This window comes from Amphiura filiformis, chromosome 17, assembly GCF_039555335.1.
Source record: "Amphiura filiformis chromosome 17, Afil_fr2py, whole genome shotgun sequence".
NCBI classification, from domain to species: Eukaryota; Metazoa; Echinodermata; class Ophiuroidea; order Amphilepidida; family Amphiuridae; genus Amphiura; species Amphiura filiformis.
Genome location: NC_092644.1, coordinates 51,174,160 through 51,199,284, shown reverse-complemented (window position 1 = coordinate 51,199,284; position 25,125 = coordinate 51,174,160). Strand labels below are relative to the sequence as shown.

Sequence of the window (25,125 nt, the reverse complement as noted above, 5' to 3'; positions counted from 1 at the left end):
AATTTTTTGTGCATTTAGGGGGCTGTCATTTTCTTCAGAATGGGGTCATGAATATACTAGGGGTCATACAAATTGTATACCAAAAATAGTGAGGGTCATAATTTTTTTACACCAAAAAGGAGGTTATAATTACTACAGTTTCCTTCAAAGAAGAATGGCACTTGTTTACATTTTGAGAGTGGGCACAGTGTAAACACGGTAGTAGGGTTCTGATCAGTGGCGTAACTAGGTTTGGTAGCGCCTGGGGCAAGAAAAAAAAAATTGCTTACACCCCCAGAATATCTTAGGCGTGGGAAATTTTTTAAACATTTATGCTGCGGACGCTTAAAATTTTGGACAAATAAGGCCTACCACTAATTAATTTTGGTTACTAGAAGTTGAATATCGGTCTTAAAATGTTCTTTCAATAGATTTTGTGCTGAAAATTTTGACTTTCATCGCTTGGAGGGGCGCGAATCGATGCTGAATTGGTCAATTTGGTGCCCCCTTAAGGGTAGCGCCGGGCACGCTTTCCCCCTCTGCCCCCGGTAGTTACGGCACTGGTTCTGATTGGCTGATTCAATCGTCTGACAAACATAACTACAGACGTGATAATTTGATTGGCCGATTCGCGCCTTAGACATTGGTCTGCACAAACAAAGCTCCTTGTATATGTCGCTCATTAACAGAATAACAGGGCATTCGCGTCAATCTGAGCAAGGGCTGCCGTTCTTCTCTGAAAACGAGTGAAAGGGCGTGTGACTTTAAAATAATGTGGGTGCCCTACGAGCACATTTACACTTTCCATCACAAATTTTACAATCTTTAGTTACAATGACAAAATAATGTTTCTGTACTGTGCACACCTTTCCATCAAACACACATTTCTTAACTTTTTTGGAAATTTGTCTCTGGTATGCATGTACAAAAGGGCGGTCATCAAAATATTCCGCCAAAGATAGGGGTCACAAAATTTTCAGCCCACGATGGAAGGGGTTCATAAAATCGACTCTGCTCACTGACATATTCATGACCCTCACCTTTGTTTCATAACCACTAAGGCCAAATAAAAAAATAAACATGTTTCACGTCCCCTCCCGCTTCCTTTTTTGAGGTTTCTTCAATTATATTTTTATTTTTTGAAATTCAGTTACAACTTTTCAAAAAATGTCTAGGAAGTAAAGATGCTTTCTATAGTCTAAAGGTTTTGTGATAGTTACATGGGGCCTATCTCTCAGAACAACAAATAAAAAGAGGCCTCCTCCTTTTTCCAGGCATTATTGTATACGCTAAAACAGCTCTAATTATGGGTATTTACACTGATTTTGCGATAAAAAATAAAAAATAAAAAGGCCCCTCTTCCTCCTTTTTTTCAAAAACCTGGACGTGAAATATGTTTATTTTTTTACTTGGCCTAAGGTGTAGGACATTTTTTTGTTTTAGCTATAGCCCCCACTCCAGACGTATTTTTAATTGGACTTGCTCAAGTGGCATTTTCTATTTTATTACACAATTTGTTGCCATTTTTATGAACTTGTAAGTTCTTAAATAGCCTAAAATGAGGCTATAGCCATCCATAATTAACAGCCTTCTCTAATATTAATCTCCATAGACTTTACATGTAAAATGAAAAGGTCCATAAAAAAGAACGGTAACAAATTGTGTACTAAAATTTGCACAAAATGCTAATTGAGCAAGCACAAATGCAATGCACTAGTTTTCGTGAGGGGGCTATACGAAATATTTTTTATGTATTGTACATATATGGTCTTTTAAAAAATAAAATGTCCATCTGAAACATAGGTGCCCTCCCTGCCCAAGAAAATAACAGCCCTTAGCAGCCACATATCCTGGCTATATGCACCTGGTCAACTTTACAAGCAAAAGTTGATGGTAAACTTTTTGTTACACCCTGTATATCCCTTTTCTGTATCTTTTGTGTAGTTATGTCAATGCTATTGTTGATAGTAAAGTAATTGTGTATTTTTGTATCACACAGAGCATACTGTATATATAGTGTAGCACACTGAGCAAAGTGCATGCTGCTCTCTGCATGTATCATATTAAAAAGGGCATTTTGTTTGTATTGCATGGTTTGCATTAACCAATTTTTTAGGAGCTTCAAAAACATGCATTCATAATGATAGTCAGAAATGAGTGAACTATTTTGCATCTGACGATCATGTCAATCCTCACCACGGCCTGTGATATGTTTAACTTTAAAAGCACACAATCAGAGACAGTGGCCAATGATGTCTGAACTTTAGGAAGGAAAAGGGCAACTTTTCTAGGAATTGTTTTCTAGCATTAGTTTCCTATTACTAAGACCTAACTTTTTAGAGAGTTTGTATGTTTAAAGGTAAAAAACTAACCATAGGGCATGCTGTTTCCCGATGGGTTAGAAATTTCAATCATCAAGAAAAAATGTATACAAACAAACTGTTTCTGAGTTTGATTGACAGGTGAACTAGGCCTACATTGTAATATCTTTAAAGGAAGTCTCTGGCAATCACAACATTATGCCTTATATGTAAAAAATAACTATCAAGCACGAATCACATGGTTTTATTTAAAACAAACTCATCGTGACTATAAAAGCGATTAAAAACACCCGTCTCTCAACGGGGACATTCAAAATTCCTGGGCGCTGAAATTGTCGAGTGTAATGACAATTGAGTACTGGTACAAATAACCATTATGTCATTGCACTTAGACAGATTCAGCGCAGGAATTTTGAATATCGCGTGTTGAGAGCCGACTGTTTTTATTCGCTTTTATAGTCAATATGAGTTTGTTTTAAATAAACCATGCGATTCATGCTTCATAATTATTTTTCTAACATAAAAGGCACAATGCTATGATTGCCGGAGACTCTGATTTTATGCATCATTTTGTGCATATTGGCATATGTGAAATTTATTAAGTTATTTTTTTTGTTAATAAGGCCGATATCAAAAAAATTAAAAAAACTGTTTCTAGAATGTCGTCTCAAGATAAAAAAAGTATTTTTGTGTTATGATGTAGCAACAAAGGAATATTCTGTCCCAAGAGGTATAGGCAGTAGTATTAACTTCAAGATCATTCATCCATGGTAGAAATATCATGCGATGAAATTTGACCAGCCTCCTTTAATGTTACTTACACCTAAACCTTGATGTACATTATAAATTGAAGGCTTTAAGGTGGTATGGTACTACGCCCCTTGATAAATTTTGTGACTAATTTTGCATTTTTCTTAAAAAATTACTACACTCTGGTAACAAAAGTTATGTATAATACTTCACTGACATTTCAGTGATTGAAGACAAGTGGTTCATTATATAAAGAAATGAGGTACATTCTAGCGGTACCTCTTTTCTTATCATCAATAACATACCGCTTGTCTTGAGTCACTTAAATTACAGTGTAGTAACTGGATTCCTTGCCCCTATAATATACATAACTTTTAATTGTTACCAATGTGTTATTACTTATAGAGAAAATGCAAAAATAATCGCAATTTATCAAGGGGTGTAGTACTCCTAGGTTTTGCCCGTAATGGGCATTTTTCAGTTGTTTGTTTCTTTGTGAAAAGGCAAAACTCTAATCATTCATAATTTTTAAGTGCAAGTATTGTATTCAACCAAATAGCTCTTTGGGTGCTTACACAAGACAAGCGGTTTGATACTTGTGATAGAAAATGAGGTACATGTACCGCTAGGATGTACCTCATTTCCTATCATATTTACTGAACCGCTTGTCTTGATTCACTGAAATTTCAGTATAGTAATTGGATTCCTTGCCCCAATAATATACATAACTTTTGTTACCAGTATATGTTATTAATTTTTGAGAAAAATGCAAAAATAGTCACAAATTTACCACAGAGGTGTAGTACCCCCTTAAATGGGTTATGATCAAGTTTGAAAGTTCAATGACCTTTTCCCACTGAATGCAAGGTGTTGTTGAAATGGCTCCATAGCCTAGATTAATAGTGCTATTTCTCAGCCAAATATGGCAACTTGTAGTGCATATGAACTGAAATCATTGGATTTTGAAATGTTTGCAAGCTCCGAGACATAGCATTTTTTTGGAAAATGGCATCAAGGGTGTATTAAATTCATATTGTTTCGATATCTACGCCCGCCCCCAACTCAACACAAAAGTTGACAACCATGAGAGTTACCAAATTGCGTGGAAAAGGGGTTATTTTTTACCAGTAGCAAGGACCTTGAAATTGGCAAAATTTCAGTGAAATTTGACAGTGAAATTAGCATAATAGGGGTATTTAATTTGCACTGTCCGCGATATTTTGATAAAAAGTAATTGAGAAAATCCAGAAATTTTATGTCAATATTTAGTGTCATTGATAAGGGGTGTTTGAAATTCTAATCATTGAAAGCGGATGTTTGAAATTCTAGTCATTAGGGTTGTTTTTGGCCATATTTCGTCCTCGATTTTGCATGAAAAAGAGGGTAAATTTGATGAAAAATCATTGCAAAAGGGGGCTTTTGAAAGATTTGGTAACTCTCATGGTTGTCAACTTTTGTGTTGAGTTGGGGCCGGGTATCTCACGCTAGTCCTGTGGTGAGTCTGTTGACATGATAAAACAATATAAAAACTTGATCTCGAATTCAAGCGATTAACTGAAACACTCCCGGGAAGCAATTCAACAAATGGGGACGCTTTATAGTTATATATTTAGTAAGTTGATATTCGGCACTCTGTCATGTTATAACAGTATGATATACTAGTAATACAATACAAGTGGCAAATGATGTCAGTAATTTATATTCAACAAACACATTTATTACAAATGGAGATAACTTTATTTAGCAAATAAAAGATATTAATGATTAAGTACAAACTTGTGATAAAGTGTGTTTTTCATTGTTATTATTCAAACACATTGTTATACACCAAATGGGCTATTCCAGTTGAAATCCATACGCCCCCTATGGAATACATGACCTTAATCTTTGACACAGGTGATGTAGATTTCAAGTGGAGTCACCCATTCAGGTAACCACAATTGAAATTCACACTCCCTGGGAGATTAAGGTCATATCTTCATATTGGGCTATTCCAGTTACAATCCTTCCACAGGGGGAGTATGTTTTTCAAATGTAATTGGTCAGGGTTAATTATTTTGAAACCCATACACCCCTGCATTATGGCTTTACCTATAGACCACTTGACATCAATGTTTATCAACAAAGGCGAGGGATTGGTCTTTCGATTTGCTCGAACGAACCGCTTCACAGTTCAATGGCTTTCTTGTACCATATGAAATGTGGTGGGAGATTTAAAATACACACGCCCTGAGCAAACTACGATCTTACGCGCACGCATGCAGGGCAAAGAACAATGGAAAGTGCCATAATGCGTGCGCATACTGCCAGGTAATGACGTCACATGTCAAGTGGTCTATATCTTCCATAGATGGAGTGAGTATTTCAAATGGAAGTTACCCAACTGTCTATTCTATTCGAAAACTCATACTCCATCTGTGGAAGACTTTGGCTAAATCTTCCACAGGGGTAGTGTGGATTTAAACTGAATAGCCCAATGACCAAGTGGATGGTGGGAATATTGGCTGCTCATGATAGAAAGTGTGCAAATTATTACCCCAAGGTGATCTGGAGAGTATATGTCTACTATTTTCCAAGACTGAAGGTAGAAGGAAAATAGTAGGCCTACATTCTTGAGTCACATAGGGGGAAATGGAATTCAGCATTCCCTGAATACAGATCAGTCAAGAAGACGATATCAAGGTTACGATGATGGTAAGGGGCGCACCATTAGATTTACAGGGGGGAATGGGAGGTTTTTGAAAAAAAAAACTTCGCCCACTAGTGAGACGAAAAAAAACAAACTTCACCCGCTAGTGAGACGAAAAAAAAACAATTTTGCCTCACTGATGAGTAAAAAAAAATTCCCCCAACCAACTTTGTATAAAAGTATACATTAAAATTGAAAAAGAAAATATCTAGCCTTTGGAGGCGAAAAAAAAAATGAAACTACACAAATGAAAACCCATGATTCCTTTATTATTATATTATAGGTCATACACACATGTAGCTGGTTTTAATAGCAAAACAAAAATCTACCAGAACAAAAAAAAAAAAAAAAATGCTTTTTGGGAGGCCTATCCATGTATGTGAACCACAGACATTGGTTAGAGATCAGTGGGGTAATCTCCGGGTAATGTACTATCCAGCGCCATAAAAATTTAAAAATATCTAGGACCCATTTTTTATTTTTTTGAATTCAAGTTTTTAAATATTAATAATTTAAAACAAAATTTTGGCCCAGAATTTTTTGTTACGATGTACGAAAAATTCTTGGGCCAAAAACTGTTATTTTTGGGATTTGGGGCGAAAAATGGCATTTTGGCCCACATTTGACCTCACAGATGAACTTATCAAGTCTTTGCCATTCTAAATATGTATACTTTTATATACTTTAGACCAACAATTTAGAGGCCCGAAAGTTTCCATAATTCCAGGTTTCAGACCAACCTTATAGGGTATTACACCCCTGCCCAATTTTGTGCCTATTTTTGCATTTTTTTCTTACAAATTATAGTGCATTGGTGACAAGTAAGATATGTATATTATAGGGGCAAGGACTACAACTACTGCACTGAAAATTCAGCAACTCAAGGAAAATAGTTATTGATTTATTGATCAAATATTGGTTTTCCCTCATTTTTGACTGTAAATCCACAACTGTTGTCGGTGCTGAAATAAAATTTCCAGTGCATTAGTTGTAGTCCTTGCCCCTATAATATACATATCTTACTTGTCCCTCATCGCGCTATAATTTTTAAGTAAAATGCAAAAATAGGCAACACTAAAATTTGGGGGTGAAGTACCCCTATAAAGTTGGACGTTTGAAATTGTAAGTGCAAAGTGTAATGTGTACAAAATCTTGAAAACGTACATGTTCATTTAAAATGATTTGATATACCTGAGAATTATTTTCATCTTGTAGCGATAGACAACAAAAATATACCCTTCAAATATGAGAATGAAGTTCAATGAACCATGTTATTATATAGCCATAGCTAGTGGGGGGGGCAGGTGGGGGCACGAGTCAGTGGTAATAAGAAGTATTTACTAGGGAAAAAAATGGAGGAGAAAATATTTGGTCCACCCCTCTCACTATGGTCAACAATTAAGTGAAATTGAGACACAACAATAAAAAAAAACCTCTGGGCAATGTGTTCCCAGCAAACACAAAAATGTTCTTAAAACGTTTATTCAATACGTTTTAACTAAGGTAACACTATTATATAGATTTTTTTCTAATTTAAAAGTCCATGCTCTCCTGATTACAAAACTGAAATTTTGATTTTAATCGGACATTCGGTTCTCAAGATATGGTCTGTCAAAATGGTACAAAACCAACAAATTGGCAACAACTTTCTTTTTATAATTTTCTTTATTTTTGGCATGAAGTGTTGTCAGGTAATTTTTTTTTTTTTTTTTCATGAATTATGCAAAGTAAAGTTTTCAGATACAATTATAAGAGGTATGGTAGTACTGAAACTTGGTACATGGGCTATACACATAAAATGCAACAAACCTATGGATGTATTTGGCAAATTTCCATAATTTGCATAAAAATAATTAGGACCCTAATCAACTTTTCTAATTAGTGGCCCTAATTGATTATGCAAATTGAAATTTGTCAAATGCAACCGTAATTTTGTAGCACCTTGTGCGTACTACCCATGTAACATGCCTCAGTACCTGTGAATACTACCCTTTTTACATGTTTTTATTATTATGGATGGTGTACATGCCCCTGCAGGCCACAATGGGGTATATGTAGGCTCTTTATTATTATTATAAGTGATCACTATTGCCCAGGCGAGGACAAATTACTGACCAACTGTCCTGTTTTAAGCATTCCCTGGTTTTCCTACAAAATCATTATTTTTGTTGATGGGGATGGGTAAAAGCCACAGACTGCTACATGTATAAAATGATATAAACCCATTATAATTCTTTCCTAAATGACACTTGATAATTTGCATACCCTGTAGAGCGGTCACTGCCAGCCAATCCAATTACATAGCCCATCTCCATAACATAATAATTCATTTTATTTTAATCTTCCTTGAAACTAGCTTTTTTTTCTTTTAAAAACCAAATTCTTCCTCAAAGGGGTAAAATTATTTCCTCCCCTGGTGTGTGTGTGTGGGGGGGGGGGGGGGGAATAATAGAAGAATAGACGGCCCTGACATTTATTTGATGTCTGTAATCATACACTTCCAAGTATCAAAATTGAAATGTGTTCATGGTTATCCAAAGCAGTGTGTCAAATGTCAATAAACTTCCTATAAATATAATACATAATTAATGTCTCCGAGTCTGTTTACATCACTTGAAGAACACTGAATTGTCTCACTTAGAATCTGCAATTCCTTAACTATTGACACTCATCATAAAGCCAGTCATCAACAAAGTGTCATATACACCATTTCACTTCAGTTGTGCTGATGTGGTTTTACACGGCATAGCTGTGAACTGAAAATGTCTGCTGCAGCCTTTATTGTTGTTTTATAAGAAGAAATATCTTCTCTGTCTGTCTCTTTTACCTGCTCTACGAACAGTTTATTCAACTTTTTGAGTCTTTGAGGCTCTTATGACTTTCTCTTGAACACATGAATTCACAAACATAAACAGCTGGATTGCTGTAGGCCTATCTACAAAGTATACTCTACATGTACATTATTCCGGGGAGTTGAAGTTGAGTTGGTAATTAATATGGGATAAAATCCCTGTAGCATGTTGCATGATACTTCAAACCACTAGCACAACACAGTTTGTCTGGTCCTGTAAGCTGCTGCATGCACCTTCAGTCTTTGCTATGATTTGTCATCTACGGCTTTCATCAATTTCTGTCTTATGAAAGTACAAGATGTCAGAGCCCCTTGGCATCTCAATCTGCTTCCTTTGTGGCAGGGTATTTCACTTTGTTGCAGACAATGCAAATATGTGACAGCACATCTTTGGAGTGCTGCTGTGGCTGTTCAGTTGAACAAATACTTAACCGTTATATGCAAGTAGATGTTTTTTTCTTGGGAGTACATCCTCATCACTGCTTGTGTCCATGTCAGCAACTGCATTTGAGATACAAAACAAATGCGATTCAGTGTATGTGTAAAATATTGCCAGCATTATCAAAATGAAACTCAAAATTTTAATTCCCGACCAAACTGCTTATATTGCCAAACAAAGGGTTTCCATGTGTTAGCCTAAATGCAATGTTTGTGATGCGAGAAATTAACATATAGGTGAGTTTGTCTAAGGGGTACTAACACCCCTGCCCAATTTTGTGCCTATTTTTTGTATTTTCTCAAAAATTAGAGCGCATTGATTGGTGACAAGTAATATGTATATTATAGGGGCAAGGACTGCAACTCTTGCACTGGAAATTTTATTTCAGCACAGACAACAGTTGTGGAGTTACAGTCAAAAATGAGGGAAAACCATTATTTGATCAATAAATCAATAACTACTTGCCTTGAGTCGCTGAATTTTCAGTGCAGTAGTTGTAGTCCTTGTATGCCCCTAACATATACATATCTTACTTGTATCAAATGCGCTATAATTTTTGAGAAAAATGCAAAAATAAGCACTAAATTGGCCAGGGGTGCAGTACCCCCTTAACCTGACCGACTGACAACTGTAAAAAAAACTCTGCTGAGTGTGATTTTTTGTTTCAATCAATGTGCACAAAGGGGTATATGACTCAATTTGCCACTAAGTTTGCTCAATCTGTGGGAAATGTTGATTACAGCGAGAAAAGTGAACCAAAATATTTTGAATTTCTCGAAATAGGCAACATTTGCTCGAAAAGATCAAGTAAAATAATTGTCACAATATTTTGCTAAATTTCTGACATAAACACAAAAGTTCTCCTGTGTTGAAACCATGAAACGCAGAGTAAAAATGACTGCACTTACCACCTACCGTTTTGATATTTTAGTGTTCTCTATCATAAACTAATGAAGCTCTCAGAGCCCAATTTTATGCTAGACTGGAGTGCGGGTGGGGCAGCCCCCCAATTTGCAAAAGTATACAAAAAGCCCCAAAATGTAATAATTTGCAAGCGATTTTAAAGCTTTTTTAGTCAAAATTTGTGGAAGAAAGTCTACTTCCACAAAATTGCCCCCCCAATCTGCACCCCCCACAAAGAATCATGGTTACGGTCTTGACAAAATAAACATATTCCCCATAAATCCATTATCATATTATTATTAGCCTGGGAATGCATAAGTTTCACTTAGAGGCTTTGCAATAATTATGAGCCCTAGGGAGGGTACCGTATATATATTTTTTTTTTTGGGGGATTTTTAACGAGCCAAAAGGTGAGAGGGCAAGCAATTTTGGCTGGCTGGGAATGGGGAGGTACAATTTTGGCATACATTTACAGAGCACCCTTTAAATTACACATGCTAAAATAGCAACACACTACAAAAAAAAAAAAAAAATGTACAATTTCCTGCTCGCTAATCATGTAATTATAAATCTGAGAAAGTTTGCAAATTGGGAACCCAAAAATGTGGCATGTGCAAAGGGGAAGGGAAAAGATTTGTTGGCAGGCCGAGGGGGGGCAATTTTGCTGAGCCAAGAAGGGAAGGGATTTTGGCCAGCTGAGAGGGAGGGGCAAGCGATTTTGGCACATATTCATGCCGGGCCGCCTTTAAAATAAAACGCTCTAAAAAGGCTTAGGAAAAAAAGTACCAAACGCTTTTAATATGCAAATTTTCTAGCACGCTGCACTCGCAACATGATCTAGGCCATTTAAGGTTTGCAAATTGGGATCCCAAAAATTTGACATGTGTAAAGTTGGGGAGCAAAGATATTTTAAGCGGGCCGGGGGGAGGGAGGGCAAGCAAATTTTTACGGCGGGCGAGAGGGGGGGTGCGATTTTTGGCAACCGTTTGGAAATCGGGGCTCACAATTTATTGCACTGCCCGCCATCTTTTAGAATACCCTGGTACCATCTTTTTACATTCACAGTGTATGTGTATGGGTCGTTCATAAAAGATGACATTGAAAATCTGCAGTGGTAGGTAGGGTATTCCAAAAGAAATCCCACCGCCCCATATAACATATTGCACACAGCACAGCCCCAATAGTACACATATTCATAGCTGGCTTCATTTTCATGCTTTATATTAAAATCAAACATTACCTGGTTCAGGTTGAAGTTTTTGTTTCTTCTGCATCCTTTTGACCTTGTCTTTGTGCGCCGGGGTACGAACGATGTGTCTTAATGGTTATAACATCTTCTCTGGTGTGGTTATAATAACTATGATAAAGACTGCCGAATTTTGATCGCAACGTTTGTGATTCTTGTTTGAACATTATGCTATAGCTAGGCAAAATAATTCCATTGAATGATTATAGGGACTAACATTCACGGATAACTGGACAACAAATTTGAGCAGCAAACAGTCAGAAAAGTAGGAAAAAATTGCCATAATAGTGCATGATCATGATGTGAGCTGAGTGATCTAACTTTTCTTCGCATGTTTGACCTCTGTGGGGAAATTCCCACTATGTAGTCTCATTCATATTACTTGTGCACGCTAAGCGCAATAGGACGTTAATAGGACGTGACCTGAGATCGTACGTAATGATACTGATAAATATTTATATTTTTGGGCTTTAAAATGGCTGAAAATGTCTTTTTTTTCTAAATTCTTGCAAATATTGCAAAAAGCAACAATAAAAATTAGGTTTACTATGCACAGTTGAAGTAGAATTGTCATAAGGAATTACTTTCTGCCTCAAAATAGATCACGTGTCATCATGGGTCAAGGACGAATAAATAAAATGGCGTGCCATTTAAAACCATATTAATTATACGAGCTAGCTCGACTTTCTACCAGAATTGACTCAAAATAGACTATAAAATAGTCTATTTCAGAAGAAAATGGAATATCTAAACTGCAGGCACTCTGAGGAAAAACAATGTGAGTATAAATATCAGAATTACCCCAGAAACCGACGTTTTTCACGAAACATCTAGACTGCCAATTTACGAGAAACAATTTTCTCGCTTTTTTACATGTGTCTCACTGTGTTTATATCACTTGCAAACTTCGGTAGCAACCAAAATATACACATAGAGTGACTTGAATAAAATTCGGTTGTAATGCGCATAATGTTTGCAAGAAATGCCGACGGTCAGACCAAAATTTTGAGCATGTCATTGTGAAAAACGATTCTTAATGCGAAAACATACATAAAACCGACAGAAAACAGCAAAATGGGAAGACAAATTCGAGTGTAATATTTAAATGGAAAACTCGCAGGTGCTAAAACCATACTGAAATTTTGTGTGTATGTATGTATAATAACTGTCCAACAGCGATTGTTTCTGACATTTCTCTTTAATGAAAAATGTGCAAAAACCGATTTTTCACTAATTTGCCCCAAAAATCTGACCAGATATAAAAGTTAGTAAAAGAGTATACATGACATGTACTGACCCATGGCAGTTATCACACATGATAATGAGTGTAGGGCATCTTTACTTTTCGACAGGGGCTACCCTGACCAACGTCGCTACCCCAGCCCTTAATACCGATACAACTACTTTATAATTCGCGTTGCTTTTCTGAATTTTAGATGCAGAAACAACAGTTCCCACAATACCAAGTATTTGTCGATTTCCCAAGGTGCTTCAAATATGTACCTTTAATATTATACACATACATACGCATCCTTTATGACGTGAAGATATTAATATTGTTGTTTCTAAAAGCTCCCAAAGGACTATGTTGGATTGACTTAAGTTGATCAGAGCTTTCTTGAGCATTATTCGCGAGAAAATTGGTGATTACGCGTAGATTTGCCCGTCCTGTGTCTGTTCAAACTATTGGATATGTGCCATGTCACCGTGTCAATATTGTGTGATTTGAAAATATCTTCATTGCATCATCTTTGATGAATACGGGATAGTACAATGAATGAGATTGGATCAAGTTGCAGGCAATGAGATGTTTGCTTTATTTTTAAAGAGAAAGAAGGAACTCGTGGTACGAGCATTTCCTTTCCATTTGGTTAAACACGTTCAAATGATGATAAGTGGACTAATTATCAACTTATTACTGCAGAGTTCTCTTATTTATAAAGGCACCCCTATCAGCAGTAACAAACGTATTCTATATAAATTAGTGTTATATCCAAACACCTCTGATTTAGTTTATTCCCACAATCTTTATATCATGTCATGTCATGTCAAAATTTTTATGTCTCAAAGTCCATGGCAGTTTAAAAAAGAAAGCGGAATCCGGTTTTTTTTAAAGATTTTCTAAGATGCCATTTTCAAGAGTTCAAAAATACACAGCATAAAATTGTGGTTGATTCAAGTATCAATTGTTTTATACCTAAACAACGCGAGTATCGAAACAAGTTCTTCCAAATTTGTGATTTCACGGCAAAAAAAATACAAAATAAAAAGGGAAATAAAAACGGATTTTACCATTTCAACTGACAGTTGGCTTTGAGACATAACATTCTTAACAATATTCTTGCTTCACGGTGTCAAGATGTCAAAAAGATAGGACAGGTGTCCAACTCTGAATGATGACATAATCATTTTTTTGAAAAGGGGCACATTTATAAGGTTAGTGACTTGTATAAATTAACACAGGCAACTAAATTTCATTGTAAAATTTCAAAGATTCTTAGATCACTTCCCACTGAAAAGGCCACTGGTCTTGATGGTGTCAATACTAAATTTCTGAAAGCTGGTGCTAGTGCTCTTGTTACACCTCTTGCTCATATTTTTAATCTCAGCCTTCAGACAGGTGTTGTTCCTGCAGTTTGGAAACAAAGTAGAGTGAGTTCTATCTATAAAGATGGGCCCCGTAATGTCTCCAGCAACTATAGGCCCATCTCTGTTATTCCGGTGATCATGAAGATCTTTGAAAGACTTGTCTACGATCAATTTTATGTTTTTTTGTCACAAAATAACATTTTATGTCCTAAACAGGGTGGTTTCAGACCCAAACACTCAACACTCACCACTCTTGTTGATGTAACAGATTTCATTTTAAATCACATTGATCGTGGTAGTTATGTGGGGGCCATTTTTTTAGACCTGAAAAAGGCCTTTGACACGGTCAATCTTGCTCTCGAGGCTTCAGAGTGTTGGTGTTTATGGACTGGAACTACGCTGGTTCTCCTCATACTTGGGTGAAAGAAAACAGGCTACCAAAGTAGGTAATTCACTTTCTGAACTCGCACCTGTGACATTTGGGGTACCCCAGGGGTCAATCCTGGGGCCTCTTTTATTTACAATATATATCAACAATCTCCCTACAGTTGTCAAGAATTGCAAAATAAACCTTTATGCTGATGATACTGCCATTTTCTTTGCCAGTAGAAACATTGATGAAGTAAATAATGTATTGAATTCTGGTATGCAAGGTGTTGCTAAATGGCTTCACCAACATAGGCTCACATTGAATGTTAATAAAACCAAAACTATGCTGTTGGATCTGCTCGTAAACTTGCATCCTCTGGTCCTCTTATTGTTCATATCAAAGATCAGCCCCTTGAATGTGTCCCACATTTTAAGTATCTTGGCATTATTTTTGACCAGAGGTGCATGTCACTTTATAAATATATTGGTCTTTTTTACCGTATCAGAAAGTTTTTAGCTGTTGACACCCTGAAGTTGTTGTATACATCCGTTGTTTTACCTAAAGTTGATTATTGTGATCTAATTTGGTCAAATGCAGGCTTAACTCTCCTGAACAGGTTGGATCGCCATCAAAACGTCTCGGTAGAGCAATCATTGGCGTCAATGCGCACTCCAACTCATTTTGTCTTTGATTCCCTAAACTGGGAAACTTTTTCTGATCGTCGTAAATATCATATCTGTCTCAATGTTTTTAAATGTCTTGGGGGGCTGGTACCCCCAACCTGTGCAATATTTATAGCAATTATACTCTCAGATCATCGACCTCTGGGAATCTGGTTATAAATAAGATGCGCACTGAGACTGGCAAGAGAACTTTCCTGTTCAGGGGGGCTAAGGCCTGGAATGATCTTCCCGAAACATCAAAAATCCCTTCCTGTCAATGCAAATGTCTTCAAGAACATATATACTAACTTGCAATAATATCTCTTTTATGTAGCACATTGTAAATGTAATTATCATATGTTATTTAAATTTCTTGTACCATGTGTATAATTTATATGGTATTAATTTTATGACTTTTATGTATACTTTTAAATACTTTTAAATACATCTTTGTTGTTTATCTGTGTTGTATCCTGGGCAGCAAGGGAGAACAGTGCTGGTCACTGATTGCATGTCCCAGGTTAAAGAAGAAATAAATAAATAGTCTAGAAGTTGCGTAAACGTATTTCCGATTAATGTACCGATGTATAGCGTAGATGCTGTCCCCAACTGCGAATACGTCCATGGAGCGATTCTTTGTGCCGATTTGATTTGCCGACAAGTTATTCATCGAGAGGTACCTTTTGTTCAGCACAAAAGGGTTCCGCCATTAAAACGGTAAATGGCCCGACAGCGTATTAACGCTTTACCGGACATGCAGGCTACTGTCAATAGGTGATCAAAAGAAAGTCGTGTGAAAGCGCCCACTTGAGCGAGAGGTACATTTTGTTCTCATAAAGCCCATGGGTGTGATTGAGTCTTCGCCAGTACACAAAAGCGCACTTTACCGGCGATATACAGTTATTTACCACCCATCTTAATTTAGGCGCCTCATTTAAATAAATCGAATAGAGTTGCTGATAATATTATCCGTAACAACGTGGCGTGGCTGCCAGGTATAGGTCCATGTCTATCTGTGTCACTTTCAATCAATTAACTATTTCGCAACATTATGTTGTTATCTTGGTTATAGGCCTATTCAATAAAGTCAAACGGGTTTCTTAATATCATGAATATCCATTTTAAAAGCCAGGGAGTGAAGGAGGAGTCGAGGGGTGAAAAAAGAAGAAGCGGACGAGCGATCGAGATTTTAGGGGAGGGGAGGAAGACAAAAAGAAAAAGAAAGAAAGGGGGGACGAGGAGATGCGGAGAAGGAGAACGAGGGAGTGAGTGATCTGATGGGCCCCTAAAGTGTAGGCATAAGAAAGAATAAGTGTAGAGAAAGGAAAAGAAGAAATGAATAAAGAAAATAATAATAATAATCATTATAATAATAATTTATTCTTATATAGCGCATTACATCAAAGACCACAAGGCGCTTTACAATTAAAACATGAGTCCGTAAAAACAAAATGCCCATTGAATTATAAATATTATGATTATTATAGAAACTAAAAACATAATGTAACAGCACCAGGCAACCATTCATGACAAACCTTTATGCGTGTATTTAAAACACCCAGTCAGATGTATTTTACACTTGACAAACACAAGTGGATGTTGATTCTCTATTATTCTACGATGTTATTAGCCTTCGCCAATTATAAACTGAACAAGTTTTTTCATAATATTTGAGGCGTAAGATGGTCATGCAAATGGTGCCAAACTCCGCAACTCATCCTTTGATCTATTTGCTACAGCTACAGAGACAAAATCATCCCAAGTATATAAAGTGTTTGGTACACACGGGATAGGTGGTCATATCCCCGGTCATATCCTCCCACCCCGTCGGGATCTCCACCCATAACTAGTGTGGGTGTCTCATTAATACGTCTATTTGACGTCCGTATGCTATAGAACAAATATTCCAGTTTAATATTTTCGTTGGTCGTCAAGTTTCTATTATTATTGCGTTTGTGAGCAAATAACTATTAATCTTTCCATTATCAATGACTTATCTGATGCAAGTTATACTTGTTACGATATTTAATCGGAAATAATATAAAGATGATTTCATAGTTTTGCAATACTGACGTCATTGCCAATTTTGACGTTAATGTGCCGCGACGGACAATCCCATTAATCAAGTTTCTCAGTAAACAAGGTGCTACGTGTACTCATTATCTTGATTGCACACAAATACAAATGCCACAAATTACATGAAAGATTATTTCTAAGACATAACCATACTACCACGATATATCTCTACAGATATTATTAACCATTCTTTTACCATACCTGTAAATACGTTTATTTCAAACTCTGATTTGAAATTATACTATATAACCAAATCTAAGGTTTACAAAATGCTGAACTACTAAAGTTGGCCTTACTTTTCGTTGAGGTCTTCAGGTCATATCTTTTTTTCCCTTTATTGGGTCTACTTTTTAAAACTATTTAAAACATATGTGATGCGATCAAGCAAAATCAGTCGGAACTCGAAAATGTTGATTTTGAGATATAGCCATACAAAGGAAATATTTCCTTTTGTTTCCTGTTGTTTTGGAAAATCTGTAATTGCTCATATCTTTGCAACCGGTTGTTCAATTTCAATGCGTTTTCTGCAAAATTCAGATTTGTAAATGCTATTTACTATCCTATAAGAATCTGAAAATTTAATATTTCCGAGTTGCGACTGATTTTGCTTGATCGCATCACATATATATATATCCATTACAATGTTAAAACATTCCTTAAATTTACGGAGTTGCAAACATCCCGTACAGGAACCGTTCCGTAAACGAAATGGCCAATTATCACGTCCAACCAATCCAACCACACGGCCACATGCACAAACCTAAAACTGGTTCCAGAGCGCGCGAAGCGCGAGAGTGGATTTTGTAATGCCAGAAAGGGCATGTCACGGTCCCCTACGCACTGAACATTTAGCATTAACCGAGTCACAATAAGGCTTCGTTACTTTACAGAACTATGACGCGTTTCGGACATATTTCGCGTTTTTTCACGTATACGGCTGCAAAATATGTCTAATAAAGGCATCCACATTAAGGGCCCAGCCATCATGGCCACCCACCTTCAGTGCTTGCACAGAATTATTTGTGGGACATGAGAGCACATTAGACACACCACATTGCATTCATTATACGAGGAATGTCCTTCTGATATGATACCGATTTATACAATGTTCAAGGAAATTAAGCTCTAGTCATCCCTTCCGCAAACGTATTTCCAATTATTTATATCTGGTTTTTAAGATAATTATATGACTTCATTACGTTTTCCTTGGACAGACATTGTCACAATCTGTAATAGTTTTTTCTTCAAATCCAATAAAGTATATTTGATTTCCTTCAACGTAGTATGCACTGCTCATTGTTCTCCCCTCCCATTTTTTTAAACCCTCGTCAACTGAGACAAATTTGTGTAACACGACCTACGAAAGGGAGTGTTTCAACCCCGTGGTTCCAACCCCTCTATAATTTTCTATATATTTTATAATGTTGTATTTGCTGTCAATGTATAGCCATGGGTCTCCTCTATCCAGGACACCAACATAAGCACAAACATTCCTCACTTAATATCGTTATGACGTCAAAATTTGGATATTCTGACTGTGTACAAAAAAAGGAGAGGCCGAAATTAATTTTCCGCTAAAAATCCCACGAACAAGCGATTTTCACCGGAGTTTCTGCTAAAGGAAATGTCTAGTAATCATACATTTTATACTGTAGAAACAGCTGGACTGCTGGAGGCTTCATTAACCCCACTAATGATCGACTTTAATGGTCGGTCTTTACCCCCGGGTAAGGATAGTGGGTTGATATTTTTAATCACTAAAATGAGCGCAAAGAATGGATCCTTAATTAGCTTAAGTCATTTGGATGTAAATGCCGAATGAAACACTTGAGGGCTGTTTGGTACAAACCCCGTGCACCCACTTCGTAGGACTGCAGTAAGTGCGATTCGTAATCAACAATATAGCAGTAATGCTTGTGGTTCTTGTAACGAGCCACTGTGTTCCAGTATCTGTGATATATTAGTGTTACCATTAATAGATTTTCTCCTTGGTTATTGAGCTTATCGTATATATTATGTATTCACATAGTTATAGAATACGATGACTAACCGATATATTAACTCCTCATATAGTTGGCTTATATTCATTTCAAAAATTGTTCATGTATTACACAACTCCTTTAAAATGCTTGAAAACACCTTCACCGTTAAGACTGTTATCTCTGTACACCTGATTGAGGAAACGTCGTCAAGGCAAACAAAACCTTTTAAACGCTCCTACCATGGCTTTCAAAATGTCTTTTGACCACCAATACAATGATAGTTTTAAAACGATGTTATCTTTACCAAACGATGTACGGCGCATTTATTAAATGTCAGTCAAAATGTCTTAGCTCATGTGTTATGTAGGTAAATATTCACATTGAGTAAAAACATGACAAGCATTCTTGAATGCTAAAATCTGCTGTCTATTAAAAGCTGTCCCTATTATGTGTATAAGTGATGTTTTTATAAGAAAATGTAGGAATGCTAATTCTATCTGGTTCAATACACTATTGGATTATTGGTAGTATTGATGCCATTGATGCCCATTATACATTTGCATATATGAGAAAACATCCCAAATTATGTAGTTGAGGATTCACTCTTAAGATAATGCATTATCATCTTTTATTCTTAACTAGAATGACGTTATCGTGTTCGAGATATAAAACAAAAGCATTTCAATTCAGTCATTTTACATTTCTTCAAGACGTAGAAAAACATCGTTGAATAAAAGACTATAAAGAACATGATTGTGTGCCTATAAAATGGGTTATATAATCTTACAATTTGCCTTCTGAACAACGTTTTGTATCGAGAATCTAAAACTAATTGAAACTAAACGAGAGACAAGCATTTGAAATCGACTATATATGCACAATAATAGCCAAGGAATTTGTACCAAGGAATAGTACCAAAATAAATATCAACATCCTTCATATGACGTCACTATGACGTTTATAATTATGATAATACTGGGGGGCATCCTGAATAGGAAATAGGAAAGGAAATAATAAGACATTTTTGCTTGTAGGATTATCGATTTTTTAACGGGCCCTCTCATTTTGTTTATTTTAAAGAAAAATACCCCATGCAAAATATGTACTTGTGAATAAAGTATAGAGGGGTGCCGCTACCAGACTTGCAACTTTTGAATGTGAAGTCAATCGGATTTTTATGTTCTTTTGGCAAAGCACAAAAGGTGATGTTCTGTTTTCAAGATATCGCCAGAAACTCGGTATGAGTTTATTTGACCTACCTTGAACTATGCCGTTCACTCACTGTTCTGTCTTCTGCTACATGGCTGGCATTTACTATGGAGTTTAGGTTGGTTCTTTTACAATCAGCTAGTAGGCTGTCTGTCCACCTCTTGGTGGTCTTCCTCTAGGTCTGGTTCCCTGGATGAAGCACTCAGTGCCCATATTGGCAAGGCGAGAGGGAGTCATTCTCTGGATGTGGCCAAAATAATGCAGTCTCTTGCGGGTTATTCTGTCCAAGATGGAGAACTCAACACCCAGCCGAGTTTTGCGGATGGTGGTGTTTCTGATCCTGTCTTTCCGTGTTATACTCCCATTATCTTCCTGAGGTACATCGTCTCGAAAGTGAGTAATCGATTTTCATCCTCGCTTTTCAATGTCCAGGTTTCTGCTCCGTAGAGTAATACTGATAAAACGAGGACCTTCGACCTTGTATAGTTCAATCTTGTTGGTTTGGATGTCCTTAGCGCTCCAGATACTCCGTAGTTTCTGCACAGCTTCTGGAGCTTTACCTATACGTAGTTTAATATCTTCTGAGCAGGATCCTTTTGGGGTGATGTTTCCTCCCAGGTAGGTAAACTCCTTCACCTGTAGAAGCTTAGTATTGGCGATTGTGATGTTCAAATGGATGTCCTCTTTGTTTATGGCATGTTGGCAAGGAGTGCATTGTCATCAGTGGCGTAACCAGTGGGGTGGCCGGGGGGGCAAGCTGCCCCCCCCCCCCGGGCAAAAAAAAACAGGGAAGAAGAGCAAAAAAATTGGGAAGGGGAGAAGGAGAAAAGGGGGAGAAGGGGAGAGAGAAAAAGAGGGAAGAAAAAGGGAAAGAAGAAAAGAAAAAAGAGAAAAAAAAAAAGGAAGGGAGAAGAGAAAAGGGAAAGAAAGAGGGAAGAAGATCTATAGGGTCCTACTACTTTCATTGTGAAATTTGTTCTCTGAAACACTGATTTTTAGCTTCTAATATGCCAAAAACCAGGAGCTTCACGGGGCTCCGCCCCCTTGACCCCCGCCGGAGCTTTGCCCCTGGACCCCACCAGGGGCCCTAAGGCGGGCCCCTGGACCCCACCAGTTTAATGCTTCGCGGCAAGCCGCTCGCACATAAATACTACGATTATTTTTCAGAAATTGGGAAATTTTACAATCTTGCCCCCCCGGAAGGTCAGGTCTGGTTACGCCCCTGATTGTCATCTGCAAATCGTAGGTTATTCACCACTTGTCCTTGGATGTTTACTCCTATGTTGGTATCGTGCAGGGCGTACAACATAGTCATCATCTCTAGTAGAATGTTGAAAAGCTGAGGTGAGATCACACATCCTTGGCGAACTCCAACCAGGGTAGTGAACCAATCTGTTAGTGCCCCATTTACTCTGACAGTACTTGTAGATTTCTTGTAGAGGGCTTTCGGCAGACAGGTAATTTTTTTTGGGCAACCAAAGAAGCCAAGTGCCTTCCAAAGTCCTTCCTGCTACACTGAGTCAAAGGCTTTTTCGATTTTCAAAGTCGATGTAGTAACTGAAAAGGCCCTTCCTCTTTTCAAGATGCTTCTCTATTTGTCTGAGGGTGAAGAGTTGGTCTATGATTGAATGTCCCGGTCTAAATCCTACTTGGGATTCGGAAAGGATATCTTCAGTTCTTTTTATTATTTGGCTGATCCCCCGGTAGTTATCGCAGTCAAGCTTATCTTTCTTTTTGTAAATCGGTGTGATGATAGCCCTCAGCACCAGTCATCTGGGAAAGTTTCGCTGTCCCATATTTTAGCGCATAACATATGTATGATTTCAATCCCTGCACTCCCTGCTGCTTTGAGCTCCTCAGCCGTGATGTTGTTAAATCCCGGGGCTTTGCCATCTGACAGCTTCTTAATGGCACTTTCAATTTCCTCCCGCAGTATAGCTGGCTCTGTATTGCAGCTAGGCATCTGAAGGATGTTATAAAGTTCCTAAAAGTTTACTTTCCACCTTTACTTTACTTCTTCTTCTTAAACATGTTAAAGAATCTGTCCTTCTTCACTTTTGACTGTTTGCATTTTGATTCCTTCCTACATAGTTTCAGTGTCTGTGTCTGATTGCTCGAGTAGTGTGGCAAATCTTCCCCTTATTTCAACTTCATCGTTTCTCCTGTGTTCAATGTTTTTTAGCCTGAACATATCATATTATTTCGGGTAGTTTGGCTTCTTTTTGACATGGAATGTCAAGCGTATATATTTGTAATCACAATTTGGTGATCTGATCCAACGTCTGCACCAGGGAAGCTCCTCTCATTGGTTACAGAGGTCTTCCATTGGTTGTTGATCATAATGTAGTCTATTTTGTTGTGGGTCTTTTGGTCTGGAGACTCCTATGTCCATTGGCGGCTGTCCTTCTTTTGTTTGAACATTGTGTTTGCTACATCCAACTTTTGCGTTTAGGTCTCCCATAACAAGTAGGATATTATTTTTTTGAGTTTTATTAATAGTAGCTTGCAGAATGTCGTAGAATTCTTCTACCATCCATGAGTCTATTTAGAGGCTTTTAATACAATCATCAAAGAAAATTAAACTCTTTCAAATTCCAGAGGGAGGCAATATAGAGATTGCTTCACCTAGGTCAGGTCTAGGGCACAGTAATCCACGGAACAACCACTACACAGAAGTTTACAAGTCTCTAAATTCTATTGAAAGTGATAATATTTTGCACGGGTATTTTTTCACTATAATGAACAAAATAAGATGATAAGGACCGTTAAAGATCAAAACTTAATTATATAATGAGTATAGGAAATAAATATTTTGAGGAGCAAATTGAAAAATTTGTGGCATGTTTTATACACGCGTATAGCAATATATTCAATATCCATAAAATAGCTTTCTGCCTTTCTAACTTCATATATATTCCTTTTCCTAGTATTCGGACACGGACATGTCTACAGTACGCTGGTCGCGTTGTTTTATTTCATAATTATTTATTTTCTTATTAATGTTGTTTTTGCAGGATGGTAAAACTTCGACTGTCTCAACCCCTTTCTTAATTGGATTGATTCTTCTAAGACCTGAGCTCAAGAAGACCGTAAGTCCACTTGACCCCTCAACATGTATACACTAAAGTTACGTATAGTTTCTTAGGGGTTTATAATGTTTAATACATGTTCCAGGGTGAAAACATCATGAAAGGTTGTGAAAGATATGTTTTGGCCCCTGAACATGTATAAAACATTACCATACTATACGAAACTATACGCAACTTTAGTGCATACATGTTGAGGGGCTAAGTGGACTTACGGTCTTCTTGCGCTCAGGTCTTCATATTGCTTTTGTTCTATATCAATTGTTTCTGCTCTCTCTCTCTTTGTCATTGATTTTCTAGTTCCCGCATCATATTGGTTAACCAGCATTTCAAATTTTATAACAATGAACAATTTAGAGAGAGAGGAACCGATTTAACAAATTAACAGCATTTTAAAGCGAATACCCGCGAGACCGAACATGATATACAGGAGTGGTCCAGAAATAGACTCAGTTGAGGGAATACAAAAAAGAAGGGGGAAGTTAATGGGTTATTTTCATTATTGCAGTTGGGGAGCAAACCATTTTGTGGAGCAAATTAGATGTTCAGAGATGTATTAGAATCATTACCATATAATACCGGGTGTCCAGAAAAAGCGCGCGACATAATTTATACGTAAATAGCGGTCACCTGTCTTTCGTGGTTCATAAAATGAATGCAATTTGCATGTGCAAAAACAATTTTACCAACTCCTTAATTTATCAAAGATTGATTAGTCGTTTGCAAGTTAATATATTATCTTGCAGAGTATGTGTACAAATAATCTCAGATGGAAGAAAGATCCAACAACTAAAATCGACCGGTTGCAAATTATTGTTTTATCAGGTTAGAGGTTTTGTCAGTTAATGTATTTTCTTTTGTTACGAGTCGTTAATGACGCAAGGCCAAAGGATACTCAAATTCACTTCAGAATGCACAACAAAACACACTATTTGATTAAGTTAACAATATATGAATCTTTAATCAAAAGTAAAGTATGATTTAACAACAATGTTGTGAGTCAACATAAATACATACAATCAGCCAGAATCAATCAAATACACTCTTTAGTAATGTTACGTATCCAACAGCCTTCTTCTTGTTGTTGATTGTAAAGTTAATGTTCTTGATGTATATCCTAATACACTTGTCATGTGAAGATGTACTGAAGACTTTTATATCAGTTGTATATAAAACCCTCGCACAGATGACAATCTCTAAAATGCTCTTTTCATCTTTCACACAATTTCTTGAGGAAAACAAGCCTGCCTCTATATCCGCTCTGTTTCTACTAACATTGACAGCTGTGTTGTTTCACCAATCAGACTTCAGCAAGTCGACAGAAGAATATATATTCCTTTCTTGGAAGAGATACGCACTTTGACGTATTCTAGATCTTCTCCGATATTACTGGATAGTAGTACATTGACTTCATAAAATATGTCTGGTTCGCAATTCCCTTCCTTTGAATGCATATGGACTGTAAGCACACTAACTAGCCCACAACAACACTGTACAAACTGTGAAAATTTATGTTTACATTTTCTTATATACTAAACACCAGAAATACCATTATATTAATAGCCAATTAATAAAATATAATGTAACCTGGAAATTCCCAAGCCTGAATTATAAACATTAACCTTTTAGATTACAACACTTCCAGGGGGAATTCCAACATTATGTAATTTCACATTCTAGGAGAATTCCCACTCCATAACTAGTCCTGACTTTGTTTACTGTGATTGCATGGTAAAAATGTCATTATACGCCAACTCTTGCAAGGGGTTTCCCCATCTCTCATATCTCTGATAAAACAACTTTAAATTGTAAACAAACATAGACGCTAAAGTGTTTGTGATGTTTTGAAGCATCCAGTAATTTGTTTTATGCATCATCCCCGTTTCTTAATTATGTATGCGATGAAGTGTTTCTTTACATCTTGTAACTAACATTATTTGCTAGTCTTTAAAATAATTGCTCACATTAACATG

At 36.9% G+C, this 25,125-nt stretch overlaps 1 protein-coding gene across 1 annotated transcript in view; it reads right to left on the bottom strand.

Moving 5' to 3' along the window:
• Positions 1 to 15,433: 15,433 nt before the first annotated feature.
• Positions 15,434 to 25,125, bottom strand: part of LOC140137936 (ubiquitin-associated domain-containing protein 1-like) — a 34,399-nt gene continuing 24,707 nt past the window's right edge. Inside the window, exon 11 of the transcript XR_011856927.1 lies at positions 15,434 to 15,479. The gene's annotated coding sequence lies outside the window, so the exon portion shown is untranslated. The remainder of the gene's footprint in view (positions 15,480 to 25,125) is intronic.